The sequence below is a fragment of the Dreissena polymorpha genome, chromosome 5 (assembly GCF_020536995.1).
Source record: "Dreissena polymorpha isolate Duluth1 chromosome 5, UMN_Dpol_1.0, whole genome shotgun sequence".
NCBI classification, from domain to species: Eukaryota; Metazoa; Mollusca; class Bivalvia; order Myida; family Dreissenidae; genus Dreissena; species Dreissena polymorpha.
In genome coordinates, this window is record NC_068359.1 from 19972688 (window position 1) to 19991651 (window position 18964).

An 18964-nucleotide genomic window follows, 5' to 3' on the forward strand; every position below is an offset into this window, starting at 1 on the left:
GAACCTGTTTACATGAGTCTATCGTGAATCAACTCTACAAGTGAATTAAAATTTCAGCAAGCCGCACTTTGGTATCATTCAAAAGTACAAATATTCGATGTGCGACACGACAAGCTATTTAAGAAAAATAGTCGCGTCGCCCTACAGAAAATCCATATTTTCATCGCTATTCGATGTATTTTACGATCATCAATTTAACCACATATTGTATCATATTTATCAATAAGGTTTTCGGATAAGAATGCAGCGCACTTTCGCAAAAGCGCTTAATCGCTTAATCGCCAGTTAGGATCAGAATAACACGTCAAATTGGTGGTATACCAAATATTCATATGGAGTATGTTAAATCTTCGGGTAAATAAATTGGGAAGTTTTACAACCTTACAAAAACACACACATTATCGGGCTCGCGGTCTTAATTTACAATAAACTATTGACATCAATCGAGTTAGTCAGCCAATCAAAATGTGCGTAGCATGTGCAAATATTCTGTACGCATCTATACAGCTGGCCAAAGCGGGCTTTTATTGTGATGATTGCTTCCCTTTGTATAAAGATCACCATGGACGACGATATGGAATTTGAAGTATACCTTAAAAAAATACGTTTAAGTTCAACCGCCATTAGACAAAAATTTGATTGGCTGACTAACTCGTAGCCACGTGTTAACTTAGTCGTTCCCTCGCGATGGTTGAAATTCTCTCCTCTTTTTGTTTAACGCACCCTTCTTTTATTTACTGCACGCTCTTTTTTTTATTGCAACCCTCTTTTATATAGTTTTGCACTCCTCTTTTTTCTATCTCGTGGCCTCCACTTGGTAACTCGTGGCCAGGACATAGCTAACTCGTAGCCATGAATTAGGAAGTCGTGGCCTCGAGTTGCTAAGTCGAGCCACGAGATAGAAAAAAGGAGCGCAATTTAAATAAGAGGAGTGAATGTAACCTCTTTGCCACCGTAGAAAAATATGTTAACATATTATTTTTTGATATTGTATTTATAAACAGCATTTTGTGAAATGTTCAAATACGAGTATTTTTGGCAAATGTCTTGAACTTGCTAAGCCAACTATTAATTTTCTAAAAGGATAAACACATGGAAATGTGTGCTACTTTAAAAAAATGTGGTACCGTGTACATACAGCATTTAGTATTATGCTACTTATAAACTTCATTTCAGTGATTTTCGTCGGCGATTTGATACAAATAATTAAGAACATATTAAACGACAAGTAAACATTCCAAGGCAATGAGCGAACATAATAGCATAAATAAATTGCAAGCAAAAACGTTGTCAGTTGTGTAAATACGTGCAGATGAGATTCAATAATCAGACGATCCGGCGTTGGCTATTTTAGACAAATAGTTGCCATCTTACAAGAAATAAATCCATTCATCGTCATACATCGCCATTCGCGGTAATCACTGCACCCATATAGTTAAATAATAGTTATGCGTATTCCTATATTCATCGCTTTCTACACATCCATCTAAAGAAAAACTGTCTGAAATTGCTGTTGACATTTCCGTAAATCTACGGGTTGAGGCTGCAGTTAAAAAGGCATGACCTTGTACCAATTTTAAACCAAACGAGACCGGCATCGGACAGAAACTCTGCCGCGTGTTGGCGCTTGACAACGCGCCAAACAATCAATGTCAGGTACGGTAGAAAACTATGAAAACTATGGTAACGATCACCATGACGATTGTCACTGCCTCACTGACTATGCATGGCGCATTTTTTGCGTTCGGCGATTTTTTTAGATACTGTGGAATGTGGATAACTGCTTGGAGAAAATAGATTTCGTTGCGATTTTTGGTTTTGTAACGCCTTCCCCATTTGCATTCATTTTGTCGCCCGCATTTGAACTGCATTCAGATAAGTACGTTTTAACGTCGATCGACGACGGTAATTGTTCGGTTTGTACTTCAATAGTCTGTTTTTGTGGCTGAAGATTGTATGCCCAAAATGCTATACAGCACTATCAAAACCACCGAAAACACAACAAACAAAATAGAGTGGACCGCATTAAAGACCCAGACATACTTCTGGTAAGTGACGCCTTTGGTAGAGGTACAGTCCAGGCCCATAAGGTGAATGCCATATGTATTTGGTATGGGCACTTGAATCGATCCAAATATTATAAAAGACGGCCACGACAACATAATAGCTATTCCACCAATTCCTAAGCTCACACACTTTGCAGTTCGAATCCCCATCTGAGGCTTAGTCAAGCAACATATCTTTTTAAACCGGTCAATCGCTATAGCAACATGAGTCAAAATTGACCCAATTTTTGCAAAGTAGCTCACAAACCGCAATATTTTGCAGGCGACGTTATTTGCAAATGTATAATATAACTCGATGTCTGCGATTTCAGTTGGCATAGATATTGCACACACGATGACGTCATAAAAGGCCAAAACCACGACGAAGAATGTATTTGTTGTCAGCATCGTCTTGACACCATAGTAACACACCTACTAGATCGAAAACCATAAGAACGGAAATTTAAACTGTAGCGGGAACCATCAGGCGCGCCATCTTGTCATTCAGTGCCTGATTTAACGCACCATGGTCGGACAAAATCGTGCCATTGCTAGCAATTGTACTGTTGTCAACAGTCATCGCGTACGTCTGAAAATGTATCATTACACTTATATATGATAGTTAGTATATTTTTTAACGCAAACACTTTCTTATATAATGCACGTGGACCTTTGTTAGCTGCTTAGCATTAATAGATAAATTTTCCTGTTCTTCAATACTTTTTTGCTCATATTTTTTAGTTTGGCAATTACATTTCGTGTCGACAATTTTATTTTTGGCATTCATCTTTTGTTGTAGTTTCAACAATAAAAGTAACATGGTATAAATCTTCGGTAAAAGTATTTCCAAACAAACAAATACTAAATGTTTGTTAACAACCGCATTTTTATTTTGTTAATAGTTAAGCTCCAGACAAAGAATTTGTCATAAATTCTGACATATTAAAGAGTGCGCCTGCTATATGGGGCTGGTCTGGATGACTAGACATGGAACGTTTTGTTATTAACACAAGCCCGTGTAATTTTTGTTTTTTGTTCTTATAACAGTCACAAACACATACTTGTAAGTATATTGACCAGCTTTTAAAAGTAATATTTCTAAATAACTTTTTGTTTGCTCTTAAGCGCCAAAGGATCAGCCAACATCGATGGAGTCATTAACAAATGTTAAATTCTTTAATTACTTTCTTACACTCGCGTGATTTTTCATTAAACTCAACTACGTTTAATTGCGTAATGTCATAAGCTGTTAAATTGAAATAATCTACAACTATCAAATCTAGGCAATTAACAATTGACACCACAAGATGTATAGTGTAAATCAATTAATCCATTCCCATATCCCCATGCATTTTACAACTTTTGAACTACAATATGTAAGCGTACCGATTCAGTTTTCATCCAATCTAATGTTATCAAAACCTGACAGGGACAATATAAAATAAAAATGCTTTGTCAAAATAATTGTCGTACATTACACACTATTCTGTTTATATTTGCTACATACTAACAGAAACGCTACATTTAAAGTTTCTATGTGAAGAATACAAGACTCATGACAAATATGATTATCTCTGTTTTAATATTGTAATGCCATCTCCAACTATCAGAACCACACAGTTATCTCGATCAAATCAATTCACGATAAAATTATCCTACAACTTCAATTCATTAAATATGTAGAAAAACTAGACATTCAAATTGTTAAATACGTATTATATTTGATTATAATAGAACAATATTGTGTATGTGCACAATTATAAGCACTTGAAAATGTTTCAACATTTCCTGTTGTTATCAATTCGTTACTTATCCAGTTGCGTGCATTTGAAGCACGTACTGTCTTTAAAATAGGCCTGTTTGAGACATTGCGAAATTTATACTTACTGCAAAATGAGTTTTTGTTTATTTGAACACTACGTGATAACTTGAACAGAATACGAATACTACTATGTGAAAACCGGGCTTTAGCCATGTATGGTAAGTGCTGTCCAGTTTCACATTGTTCCGACAACACATGTTGATCAGGTTAAGCATGCTCCGTTTTAGTTGCATCTTATGTTTCAATTAGGTCTCTTTTGCCCTCAAAGAAATCCAGTGCAGTTCGATATGCTTTCCGGGCTAAGTAATTTATGTAATTGATTTAAACAGGGTCCTAAAAATGACAATGTAATTTATGCATTGATCACCTTCTGAGAGAGTTTCAAAATCAAACCAACAACAATTGGTTCAATGATAAATGACCAAAACTCTCCAAAGTTCGAAAGGGCGCATTCCGCATGTTGTCGAAAATCAAGAAAGGTCTAAATTAATACAGAAGCTCTTTTTACAAAGCAATAAAATTGACAGTCTTGCTCCCGAATAATCCGTTAAATTTCTGGTCTACGGTATGCAAATATGTGATATTGCTTTTAAAATACCGAGGACTTATATTTCCACTTTGAATTTCATCTAAACTGTCTGACAAACTTAACATTGCTTGAACGCAGATGTAAAGAATTGTTGAGTCACAGAAGTGGACATTTGCCACTGAAAAACTAAAATTACATTAAATACGCATTGATTGGTTCTTTTAATGTACGTAATACTTTGCAAGATTGAGGATTTAACCGAATACAAAACCGCCCTGACATGTTGTTGTGTTTTTATCTCGAAACTTCCGGGTTTTAGAATAGGCCTATCAACAGCGATACAGTAAACATATTTCCCTGAGGTAAAATGAAAAGATCGAATGTTATTACAATTAACCGTCCGATACGTGTTCCTATACCAAATAATCGTAGTGAACATCTGAATATTGCTAAATGCCTACATTCATAGCACTTGCTTACACAGTTCTTGAATCCCATCATACATATGCAAAACAAGAAATGGTGATGAAAACAGCCAGCTGAAAAACTTAGCGAAAGCGAAATTTCGCAAGCTCAAGTACCCTTTGTCTTAAAGATTTGCTTCTTTGAGATAACATGCGATAAATGTCTTATTTTTTTATTAATAATTGCGTTTTTCTTACAAAATGCGTTTATAGTCACTATGAAATATTTTAGCAAAGTAGCTGTACCGATGAGATGTGTGCATTCTTCCATCGGATTTTCCTTTTCCAATGGGCTTTTTTGTGTTTCCCATTTGATGTTTTTCCAGCTTTTTTACGGGGAAAAACATCCCGTGATATTGTACGTTTGTTTATGCTTAGTTATCGATTTTAAGCACTGAAAAACATTTGAGCTCATTTTCGTTCAGTTATCTTTGTTATCGGAAAATAATCTCATGGGCTTGTTTCTTATATTGATAGATTAACTCATCAAACATCCAGATGCAATATATTTTATCACATGATGAACAATTTACGCGATTGTAATGCGTCTAACGGTGTTGTAAAAATAAAATAAATCCCATGGGATTTTTCCCATCAGATTTTCTTTTTCCGATCGGATTTTTTTTCCGTGGGATTTTTTTCAGTAGTAGTACTAGAAGCAGTAGTAGTATTAGTTGTTGAAGTAGCAGTAGTAGTACTAGTAGTAGTAGTAGTAAGTCGTAGTAGTAGTTAGTAGTAGTTAGTAGTAGTAGTAGTCGTAGTAGTAGTAGTAGTAGTAGAGTAGTAGTAGTAGTAGAAGTAGTAGTAGTAGTAGTAGTAGTAGTAGTCGTAGTAGTAGTATAGTAGTAGTAGTAGTAGTAGTAGTAGTAGTAGTAGTCAGTAGTAGTAGTAGTAGTAGTAGTAGTAGTAGTAGTAGTAGTAGTAGTGTAGTTTAGTAGTAGTAGTAGTAGTATAGTAGTAGTAAGTAGTAGTAGTAGTAGTAGTAGTAGTAGTATAGTAGTAGTAGTAGTAGTAGTAGTAGTAGTCGTAGTAGTAGAGTAGTAGTAGTAGTAGTAGTAGTAGTAGTTAGTAGTAGTAGTAGATCGTAGTAGTAGTAGTAGTAGTAGTAGTAGTAGTAGTAGTAAGTAATTGTAGTAGTAGTAGTAGTAGTCGTAGTAGTATAGTCGTAGTAGTAGTAGTAGTAGTAGTAGTAATAGTAGTAGTTTAGTAGTAGTAGTAGTAGTAATGTAGGTAGTAGTCAGTAGTAGCTAGTAGTAGCAGTGTAGGTCGTAGTAGTGGTAGAGTAGTTGTAGTAGTTGTTAGTAGAAGTAGTAGTAGTAGTTGTAGTGGTAGAAGAGTAGTAGTAGTAGTAGTAAGTAGTAGTAGTAGTAGTCGTAGTAGCAGTAGTAGTAGTAGTAGTAGTTGTTGTCGTAGAGTAGAAGTAGTAGTAGTAGTAGTAGTAGTAGTAGTAGTCTAGAAGTAGTAGTAGACGTAGTAGCAGTTGTTGTAGTAGTAGTAGTAGTTGTAGTAGTAGTAGTAGTAGTTGTAGTAGTAGTAGTAGAAGTAATAGTAGTAGTAGTAGTAGTAGTAGTAGTAGAAGTAGTAGTACAAACATACGATACAAACATAGCAAGTACAAAAGACAGTCAAAGTTCTCTTGATTACTATACCGCGAGTACCGATTGTAGGAAATTGGCGCAGCTTATCAGAAACTCTGGGTAGAGTTCTATATGCATCTGCTATGACGCCATCGATAGTTATTTAAGTGTTTGTGCAGTGGTGCGTTTAGTGGCCGAACGGTTTTTTAGCAACGTGTGTAAACGTTTCGGCGAGTCGGTAAAGGGGCACTCAAGAAGTGCGTCAATCATATCGATGTGCATGTGCTGTTGTGGGCACTTAAAGCAAAGGACGGGTTGTTCAGGAGGGTTTTTGCAACATAAACGAGACAGGAACTTCATGAGCTGTCTGGGCGGATCTTCGCGACTCTCCAAACGGTGGCCGGTTCCAGGCTCTTGTGAACATCTTTGAAAAACTAAAAATCTTTATGTTGTTCAAGACTCATTTGCCAGTGACTGGTTTCTTGTTAGCGCAAAGCCTTTTTTACAGACAGATTTTCATTTCTCTTTTGACGGGAAAACCCTGTTTGTTTTACAGCTCGTTAAATAGCCTTCAATGTGATGGTGATGTTTCTGCAGAATTTTCACAATATCTGGAATGAAACCTATTTTTTGGTTTTCTCACAAGTCGAACTGACACAGTCTTGGAATGAATAGCATAATTATGGCACGGTTCGTCTGTACGGACGTGGCATAGTGAGCCACGGAACGCTAACTTTTGTAGATTGATAAGCGCTTTGATGGATGTAACTCCCGCAAGGCCGAGCACCATGTCTGAGCACGTAAGGTTTGGGAGACCAAGGGCACGTTGCAAACAAAAGTAGTGGGCTACCTCGAGTTGTTGCATGTCGGTTTTGGAGATACAGTTCCACAGCTCTTCCAGACCTTCCGGACACTTTCTGGGAGAGGGAAAGGAACGTGCTTCTAATTTTCTGTTTCACAGCGTCAATGGCGTAAGCGCATTTTCCACTGATCGACTGGATTTTACCTTAATGTTTGTAATTTGCCGCTTCAGGTATTGGTGTTGAGTCGTATGCAATCTGAAGAGGGGGGACTGCTTTGGACCGTTTTCGGCCAATTGGTATATGACTCAGGGGCGTATGAGTTGCACTTCTCCACCAATTCGTTTAAGCCGCGGCGCCAAAGCGACAGGAGTACAGCGTCATCAGATTGTGTTGGGGAACATAAAGGTCGCCGATTAAATAGGATTGTTTATTATATAATCTATTTATTTTTCCAATCCCATTCGTGTATTATGAATCAATGCAACAACCCCATTACTTGTTCATGTATTGTTTCGTGAAAAAAAATGCTGAAATATGTCGTTTGGTTGTTTTGATATCGCTGTATCAATAAACCTAGCAGAGTTTTAGTACTTCGCAATATCTAAGTAACATACACGGGACTAAATTGAGATGTTCTAAGAAAACTGTGCATAATGCATATGCGTAAAGTGTCATCCCAGATAAGCCTGTGCAGTCTGCACTGGCTTATCAGGTACGACACTTTCTGCTTTTATGACATTGTTCGTATAAATGAAGTCTCTTCTTAGCAAAAAACCAATTTAGGCGGAAATTTTCAACCCTGACTAGCCTGTGTGGACTACATAGGCTAATCTGGGACGACACTTTATGTAAATGCATTAAGCCCAATTTACTCAGAACGCGACGTCAATACAGATGTTACAAACGCCGCCGTTGTCGTTAGGTGACTTTGATTTTGACTAAAATTTGACTTTGTCCAACTTATTGGAAATAAATATTTTATTATTTTGCGTCATATGTCATTAAAGGGAGAACTAAGTTTTGATGAATACAATTTCAGTATTCTCGTGTTTTATTTGCAAAATAATGCTCGATTTCAATAATAGAGTGTTCACGACGATAATTTGGTAAATACACGTTATGACCATTAAATGCAATACCACTCTGTCGTTTCATTTCACTATGAGAAAATATTGTAAAATTTGCGTTGTTTATTGGTCAATTGATAATGTAAGCGTGATTGTTAAATTCACCGAAGTTTCGACGAAAAAGGTCATTGGGCGGATTGCAATCGATTTAATCATCAACCGTGCATCATTGAATGGGGTTTAAATTAACCAATCAACACGTACTGAATCTTTGATGTTACAGCGGCGAATGTCCACGTTAAAAAACTAACAAAGCTTTACATCCTGGTTCATTTTAAGTTAAGTTAATCAGTAAGTGAGGATGATGATCAAAATTCAAGTAATCGTCTTGGTTTGGTAAAAGCGAGCAAGCGTTTCAGTTAAATACATAACATACGTAAATTCAAAAAAACCATCGATTAAAAAAGGAATGAATTACACTATGTTTTAGTGAGAATGTCACAGTAGAGTCGGCGCATGATTAACCAGATCAGCATATGCTTCCGGTAAAGGGTGGTACGGGAAAACCGGAAATGCTTCAATATAAAGAAGTGAAACTCCATGTGATATGTAAGTAATCACGTACTGTTGACATAAACAACACATCATTTAGTATAAATTTCACAATGTATTCAACACGCATGTTATAAAGACTTGCATTATTTAAATGCAGATGACTGTATAAAATAGGGACTGATTACAAAAGGAAAATCGTAAACTTGTGAAGTGTTTATTTTTGAGAGCCGACAAAATGGTAAACTTATTTTATTTTAATAACAAATAATACGTATGTGAAATCTTCAATGTTTTTTTGTTTTCTAGAATATTTTATTCTACAATATTTCAGTTCATGTCTGTGTGAATTGTTTTGATCACCTTAAGTTTGCGGTTCTTATCGTTGGACATGTTATAATCATTAACAAATATATAACCGCATTTATAATATTTTACATGCAAGACAAGACAAAAGTTTATTAGTAAATAAAGGCAATCGGCCTTATACAGAATGTATAAATAACAACATATAATTTATAAGTTGTAATACATCAATGTTTTGCATCAATTTTGATCTACATCTTTCTTTTTCATTATTTCGTTCACAAAAAATGCTTTTTAGTTTTATTTTATCAGAAATTTGCATCAGATTGCATAAATTTTGGAAATTGTGTTCACCATTGTACCAGGAAAAGATATACATTTGCCTTTCTTGGTTAAATTTTGAACATTTAAAAAATACATGAAACTCATCTTCAATACATATATTATTATAATAGACTGAACAATATGTGCATAATCGCTGTTCCATAGAAATTCCTAAATGTCGACCAGTTTCAATTGCTAATTTATGACTTGAAAAACGGAATATATCAAATGACGTTCGAACATAAAGTTCAATCAATCTATGTTTAAATGACATTAAGAATAATTCCACATTTTCTATCTCTTGACGATTCTAAACAAAACCAAATCCTTAACGGTTCAAAATGTTTTTGCACCCAATAAGTTCTTCTGATTTCAAGGTGCCGCTTATATCAAAAATAGATTTTCGTGCCTGAGCTGCAAGTTTTTATTTCGCTTTCATCCATGATAGTTTAGATGTAAAAAGAAGACCCATATATTTATAAACAGATGTGACATTTACCGGATTATTTTTATAGACCTAATGTTTGTATGATCTAAGCGCACCTCCGTTTTTAAAAACAATAATCATCGTCTTTTGTCGATTAGTTGACATACCCGTATGATCACAACATTCCTTTATTGAGTTAAATTATGAGTGTAGCTCGATCGCAGTGTCAGCGCAGCTCGCAAGGTCATCGGCAAAAAGAATGCAAATTATGTCTGAAATGTCTTCGGTGATAAAATACCCGCTATGACCTTTAAATTTTAGGTAGGGAGACAACTCGTTTATGTACAAAGTAGAAAAAATATGCTGGTTACGTCCCCTTTCCTAGTGCAAATGTTACAATTAAAGTTTTGCGAAACGTTATTATTATTGACCCGAACACATCCGCGAAGATTTGAATAGATGGATTTGAATAAGATAAAAAGCTTCTCTTTGACACATTTGTACACAAAGTTGTATATAGATTATGAAGAATCAAATTATCAAATGCTTTTTGGAAGTATAGAACATAAAACCTACCAACAGGTCTACACGCATATTTTTAAATATACTTTGAACAGTAAATACATTGTCGATGGTTGAATATCCGTTACGAAAACCGGCTTGTGATTCTGCTATTTTAATATTTAAATCTGACCATTGGCATAATATGTTATTTAAAATGTTGGATTTTTTTATACATTACATTTATTAATAAAATACCTCTATAATTATAGGGGTCGTCTGAAGCGCCTGACTTATAAATCGGCAAAATTATACTATCCCGCCAAGTATTTGGAAAATGCCCAGTATTAAGAATCCTATTAAAGAAATCTCGAAGTTCAGGTTTTATCAAATGCATCGTACTTTTATAAAATTCAGCCCAAGGCTATCGGTCCCTTGCGATTTACCCTCTTTGAGTTTTGAAATACTTTGCATTATTTCTTCGTTCGCGATTGCTAAGTTAAGCATTTTATCTCGATCATCTTCAGTTTCGTTACCCTCTAAGTTTATATAATTTAGAGTTGGTTAATTGTCTTTAAAACGAAGACCTTTGAAATAACCATACCATGAACATGGATCTATATTACAAGAATCTGTGTTTTGCGTCTTTTGACTACCTTTTATTAATTTCCATAACAACGTTGGTTTAGAACGCGAAAAAAAGTTCGTTTCTTTGCGGCGTTTGATCCACTTGTTTTTGTCCGGGCACATATTTTAAAACTCTGTACGGAGTGTTACATAGTGTTGATAATCCGATACATCATAACCTAAACGGAATCTTCGTAGTGCTGCGTACTTCAGTTGTTTAGCCACGTTACATTCCCTATCCCACCGCGGCTTATTTGCTGAAGTGTCATTACCATTAAGAGAGTGTGTTTTATAATAAATCTTCATATCGGATGCAGCATATTTGTACAAAGTTAAGATTTTATCAATCGCTTCGTCTATATCCGTACACGCAATTGCTTCCTATATTTGCGTGAAATGTAAGTCTAAACATTCATTCAAATACTCTCTGAAAATGTTGCATGTGAGCGTCTTTCTATTAATAATTTTCTTGTTTTGATAAGTGTTCGGTACCGTTATTCAAGCAATTTTCATTGCGATAGTTAGCATGATTTTTTTCTTTCTGCCCAAAAATATTTTAGAAATAATAAGTAAATAATCAGAATCATTCCGCATCATTGTATTTGCAAGACATGTAGAATGTCCTAAAACAATGCAATGTTATATTATTCACTCAAGAGCATCTTTTATGTCAGCGTTTATGTTTGTAAGAAATATATATATGATATAAAGTTAAAGAGGTTGCAGTGTGTTGTTTACTTTCTGAATTAAGTATTGGTTACATAAACCGGGTGGGAAACTAATTCATGTCGCATAATATGAATGTTGTATTCCACGTGTTGTAAAACGCATGGGGGAATTAATGGTTGACTTCCTTTGTTTAGTAGTGGTTTGTTATTTTATTACATTTATAATTAAAAAGAAGTCGATTTGTATATTTACTTTAAATGAAAGTTCATGCGAGCGCAAATAGGTAATGTATAAAAACGCATAATTTATATTGCAAAACGTAATGCTTTCATGATGTACACCATCAAAATGAGACTCTTTAATCTAAGTAGGCGGAATAGTCTTAGTAGGTAACATTAAACTGGAGCATAATAAAAAAGTTTGAACTTTGTTTTGCAATAATAAATTTCCGTATTTTGTGCAGAAAAAGATTCCTTTTTGAGTTGCTAGGCCAATCTCTAAGCGCATATTTGCCTTAACTGGATTTGTTTTCTGCAATTTTTATTGGTATTCATACGCAAACCACTGGTGCTTGACAAATATTTAACATTTTTACCACCAACAAAGTGCCGTTCTTTCTTTATATGAACGGGCCAGGCCATTCAAATACGCGCTTAATATTGACCGAATAATGTCACCAGCGAGAGGTACATGCAGCTGATTCCCTTCAGCCTCAGTTCGTTTACATTTTGGGGATTCCTAGATGGTCACCATTAAGTCCTTACGCTATTTGAAGGTGTTTTTTTTATTTCTTAAGGAACACGCACTTTTAACTTAGTGAACGTACCAGGGCAAAAAAGGATTTAAACACATATACCGTTTCTATTGAACACGTTATTTAGTTTGTAGAGGCATTAGGGGCAGGTCGATGCTAACCATCCGAGCGTTGTTTGTCGTGTGTTACTGGTCTTAGCAATATTAAATAGTTGATTATGATCCAAGCGCAATTTTTTATTTCCTGATAGTCCTAGCAATATTTGTATTTTGCTTATGTTGCTTCGACATGTTATAAGACATTTTGATCCTTGTGAAAGGTCATTGGGAAATTAATTTAATATTTCATTTTAGTGCATACAAATTAAATAAGAAAGCTTTATTCCAACAACTGCCTAAAACTGATATGGAATTTTTGTCAATGGTCCTTTCGGTGTTTTCCGATGTCTTTGCAAAAACTTCATCTTTGTTCATTTTTAAATGCTGGGACTATATTGCACTAATTACTAAATACATATGGACAGCTTGTCAATTAAATACACTTGTGTGCATGACCGTGTTATTAGATGAATGTGAACTTTTCATAAGATTCAAACAAAAATAGAAATGCAAAGGCGTGTATAAATAAATATACAATATCTGCATATTTCCTTTCAACCAGACTCACACCTCATTAATATAGTAACTGCGCTCTTTAATGGGTCAAAATCGTCGCGTAGCAGGTTAGAATTAAAAGAAAAAATATGGGAGTAGAATATAATAACAAACAAACAGGAATTATTTTATCTAAATTAGTAGGTATTTATGTTTTTCAAAAAAAAAAATCTTAAAATATCTGTCATGTTACTTTTATTTGTTAAACAACAAAAATAAGAGATGGCTTTAAAATCTTATTTTTTCACCCGAAATATGCTTGCCAAATCAAATAATCAGAGCATCAAACAGTATTATTGTAGAGGTAAATTAGGTAAAAAAAATACAAACAAACTAACACATGTTCACACGCATTATTAACCAATTTGTTTGGGCAATACCAAAAAATCACATTTATACACTATCGTCATTATCTATTTTCAGACGCACGCGATGTCTGCTAACAACAGTACGGTTCCAATCAACGACACGATTTCGCCCGACCACGATGTCTTAATTCAGGAACTGAATGACAAGATGGCGGACCTGATGGTTCCCGCTACGGTTTTCATTTCTACCATGCTGGTTCTCAGCCTGGTAGGGAACCCAATGGTGTGTTATTACTATGGCGCTAAGACGAAGCTTACAACCAATACATTCTTCATTGTAATTTTGGCCTTATATGACGTCATCGTTTGTGCAATATCCATTCCAGGTGTAATCGCCGATATGCAATTCTTTTATACTTTTGAAAATAACGTCGCTTGCAAAGTACTGCGGTTTGTGAACTATTTTGCCGGAATAGGTTCAATTTTGACCCTTGTTGCTATAGCCATTGACCGATTTAAAAAGATATGTCGCTTGACTAAGCCTCAGATGGGGATTCGAACTGCAAAGTTTGTGAGCTTAGGGATAGCTACTCTGTTGTCGTTGCCGTGTCTTGCACTATTTGGATCGATTCAAGTGCCAATACCAAATACATTTGGCCTTGACCTCATGGGGGCGATTTGTATATTTACCAAAGACGTCGCTTACCAGAAATATGTCTGGATCTTTAACGGCGTCCTCTTTGTTCTGTTTGTAGGGTTATCGGTGGTTTTGATAGTGCTGTACAGCATTATCGGGCACACAATTTTTATCCACAAGAAAAGATTAATGATGTACAAACCGAGAAAAAACCGAGACCCGCCGTCGACTGAAGTTGAAACGTCTGTAAATGACTTCAGTCATACGGCGGACGACAACCTAAAAGAAAATGAGAAAGGAGAAATCAAAACGCCAATCTCAACAAAATCTCTTGTTCCAAGCAATGAGCAACATTCAACTGCATCCAAGCAATCGACACACGCGCAGAAAGAGTCAGGCATTGACAGCGAGGCAGTGAAAATCACCGTCGTCATGGTTATCGTTAACCTAGTTTTCATCATCAGTTATTTACCGTACCTCTCACTGTGTGTTTGGGTCGCTTTGACTCGCCAACACGAGTTAACTATTCTGTCCGGATCCGGTCTCGTTTTGGCTAAAATTGGGTCAAGGTCATTTCTTCTTAACAGTAGTCTCAATCCGTGGATTTACGGAATTTTCAACAGCAACTTTAGACATTTTTTCTTTGGTTGGATATGTTGGAAGTGATGACAATATTAAAAAGCATACTTATTTTACGAATTTTAAGTTCCCTTGATTACCGTGAATGACGTAAGACTGAATTTATTTCGTGTTATAGGGCGACTATTTGTCGCCAATAGTTGACGTTGTGCGTTTTATTGACTTATAATTGAATCTCACTTGCATGTGTATACACAATTTAAAGACGATGCATGCAACCTATTCATGCTATTTATTCCAGATAAAAATAGTGGTGTGCACTATATATGGTTTTTAAATCTTTTTGAATTCTTTTTTGTTTAAATGCCGACTGGAAATGATATATTGCAACACTTTATTTTAAAATACGCAAGGCTTTTAGTCCCGAGATAACACAAGCATAAACCAACATATTTCATGTTTTTGACCTTTTGGGAAATTAACTGTAAGTTAATCAAGCTAATTTGCCTAACTAGTTTTCTCTACAAATACTATTTTAATCAAGCTTTTCAAAAATTTCATGTACAATTTTACAAATGTAATCGTTAATTTAAAATCAAGGCAACACGCATTAATACTTGTTTGTATTGGGTTCGTTAACAAAATCCCCCAAGCAATTTACTGAAAATGAGACTTTTGGCTTCTTCGAAATCGCTTTGATAAACCTCGCTGAGTGTCAGAACTAAACAACATCTTAGCAACACATACTAAATTTAATTGTGGTGTCTCATTTGCAAATTTACTTCACTAACCCCTTTAAAAGAACTTCATCTGCGTTCAATTCATGTGAAGTGTACCCAAAATGAGGATTTGGGAAAGCGGTTTATTTATCGTTCGACCTATGGACTTTAATTGGATTTTGTAACTGTCTCAGGGCGTTTATGTTATTGAAAACTATCAAGCTTTAAAAATGTTTTATTGTATCAAGTCCGGTACATAAATAGGTTTTAAATATAATTGTTAGTGAGTTAAATGTAGCTTTACTGATCAAGAAACTATAAGTACTTGTTAGCAAATACATAATGGTAAATCAGGAGGCCCTGATTATCTGCTAAATGAGTTGTGTGTTTTTTTTTATTTGGTACTTTTTTAAAATAAATTCTTTAAATATGGACATTTTCCTGAAGGGTTGTGTGAGGCTTTATTGTTCCGTTACATAAAAAAGGTTAAAAACAGGATGTAAATAATTTCAGAGTGATAACATTTTTGAGTACTTTTGCGAAATTATTCACTAAGGTCATTAACAATAGGCTGAACAATTAAGCTAATTGCTATCATGTCTAGATTGTGGCAGAGGCAGGATTCAAGCCAAATATGGGAACTGATGATAACAGTTTTGTATAACAAGGTGTCATTAATTATTTACTAAGTGAAAAAGATTGTATGCCATATTTGTTGCTTATACCAAAGCCTTGATTATTTAGTGAGGTATATCATCTGTTATTTATAAACTGTTGAAGTAAGGCGTTAGAGGAAATCTGTTTGATATCAAAAAATCTATCTATGTATACAAATGTGAAATCAAGAATAAAACTAGGTAACTCAATAAGTAATGAAGATTTTTTGTCTGTTGTTTTAGGAGTAAGAAAAGGAAAATCATCATCACCATTCTTTTGTTCAATTTATTTGAATCACGTAGATGAACATTATATGTTAAACGGCTTTAAAAGAATAGATATTGGTATGCTTAAATTATTTGTGTTCTTAAATGCAGATGACACTGTCATTATGGCAGAAACTGAGGAACTACTAATTAAAGGTTCGTCTTTTTTAAATATTTTTGTGATAGTTGGTAACTATGTTTTAACACAAATAAAACATATTATGGTGTTCAAAAAAGGGGGACATCTTAGGTGGGATATTACATTTCTGTACACAAACCAAGCTCTAGAAATTGTGAAATCATTTACATACTTAGGGATTGTATTCACTACCGGAGGATCTTTTTTGCACTTTTGAAATACGTGAAGGCCAAACCTCAAAGGCTGTTTTTAAGCTTTACTCATTATTAATAAATTATCCAACACTTTCAATACATACAAAATTAGAATTGTTTGTTCAGCTTGTTTTACCCATTTTAAATTATGTTTTTTAGAAATCTGAGTTCACTTAAATTTTTGCAAAAAACTACTATCCTTGAAAATTAAAACACGACATAATTGTTTATATGAAGAACCTGGAAGAACAACCTTAATAAGTTTAAAAGCAATTTATGTAATACAGTATTGGTTGAAAATTATTTAGTTAGACGATAATAAGTACGTAAAGTGTATTAATAGACACATGTGTACGAATTTAATAAATAATACAAAAACAACATTATTGGACAAAACCTGTTTATAATCTGTTGCAAACCTTCTGTTTTTAATATGCATGGCTAAACCAAGGTGTAGGTTATAAAAAGGGTTCTATCCTTGGTAAAGTCTAGATTAAATGATACATTTATCAAAAATTAAACATCAGAGCTAAGTGATTCTTCAAGAGCAATAAGTTACATGCAGTTTTGTAAATTTGAATTGCAACCCTACTTAAAATGTTAGAATAAATAAGTTTAGATCTGATCTCTATAGATTAAGAGTTTCATCCCATAGATTAGAAATCGAATAAGGCAGATGGCATAAACCTGAAGCTATGCCTTTCCAAGATAGAACATGTCAACATTGCAATGTCTATGAGAATGAATATCTTTTTTCTTATTAGAATGTGTCTTATAAGTTATATAATGATATAAGGAAATTGTATATAAATGAATATTACTGGAAAAGACCAAACATGATAAAATTTATTGAATTAATGAAATCTAGTAATACAAGTACCAACAGAAACTAAGCTATTTATGTAGATAAGGCATTTAGTCAAAGAAGACTGCATAAATATTAATTGATTATTTGTATATAATTCATTATTCAAACTTAACTTCTCGCTCTTTTGTAGATTCGTCTTTGTTGTTTTTGATGTTATCGTTATGGCGTTAATTGTTTACTAGATTCTAAATGCTTTGATAAAGAAAAAAAACACTCTTTGTTGTCCAGGACCTTTTCATGTATTGATACTTTATTAACCAACGAATGAAATTCAATACTGATCACACGCCATGCCTTTATATATGCTAATATGTTTGGATCATGTATACTCAGGGGCTGTATGTCTTTTGTATATTTTGAATAAACCATTATATAAGACGTATGGTGTATGTGTTTAATGTTCAGGTTAGCTAAAAAAACACAATAAAATTGAGGTCGTCTCAGGCGGGAACATTTCACCAAGTGTGTTCCACATTACTATTACATTTTGCATCAGTACACAATCCAATTAGAAATGAATGGAAAGAAACATGATTTGTAATGCTTTGTGAATATGCATAAATACGTGTATAATGCACATTACATGGTCATTGTATTCAGTGACACTTTCACTATACTATATTACTGTTTACATTTTTAATATTAAAATTTGTGTTAATTAATTTGTATATACATAATAGGAATCATTCCTGATTAGTCATGTTTTGCTCGAATTAAGGTATAATTACCTTAACTATACGACATTTAAACCGTGAGATTACTTACAGTTTTGCTTCCATAGTCCTTAGGTTGTTATAACGACGAAATCCTTGAGGTAAACCATTGTTTATAAATAAAAACGAAAATTAAAAAAGGAGTTAAAGAGAGTGTATTCAAACACTATACACCACTTATATATTTTTTTGTTTTATTGTTGCCGTGTAGCTGGTGTTTGAATACCGCAAACGGTTTACCTAAAAGTTACCAAGATAACCTATTAGGTATCATATTCGAATTCTTGTTGAACATTCAACCGTTAAAGATGAATAATCCAGAAAGCTGATTGGTAGTTTGTTTAAAAATTTTAAAATAAAGTATGTTCATCAAATAATAAAAACCGCAAATGCTTTTTAACCACAACTGGTGTGCAAGTTGATTATGCTTTATTTGAAATTTCTGTAAGATGAACAGGATTAAATCACGCGAGAAACAAGATGGCGACGTCCATGCCGAGGCTGGTATTTTTTGTCGTTTTAGTTATGGGTGTACTAATTTTTATAAAATATTTTGCGAAATATTCGTAACGTTTGAGTGGTTATGTGGCTTTAAAAAGTATACCAAGTTCATGACGATGTTAAACAGTTGTGAGAAATCTCAGAATTTTCTTGTAAGTAATGCCAGTTTTTTAAGTCGGACGGACAGAATGACGGATAAACAGAAAAAATGACATACTTATACATGAAGCTCCTTTAGCGCAACTGAATACTACGTTTTTATG

General features: G+C 34.3%; 1 long non-coding RNA gene across 1 annotated transcript; it reads left to right on the top strand.

Moving 5' to 3' along the window:
* Positions 1-8973: 8973 nt before the first annotated feature.
* On the top strand, positions 8974-17801 carry LOC127882191 (uncharacterized). The gene is made up of 3 exons (XR_008050438.1): positions 8974-9100; positions 13544-13711; positions 14184-17801. It is a non-coding gene; the product is annotated as an uncharacterized LOC127882191 (long non-coding RNA).
* The last annotated feature ends 1163 nt before the right edge of the window (positions 17802-18964 follow it).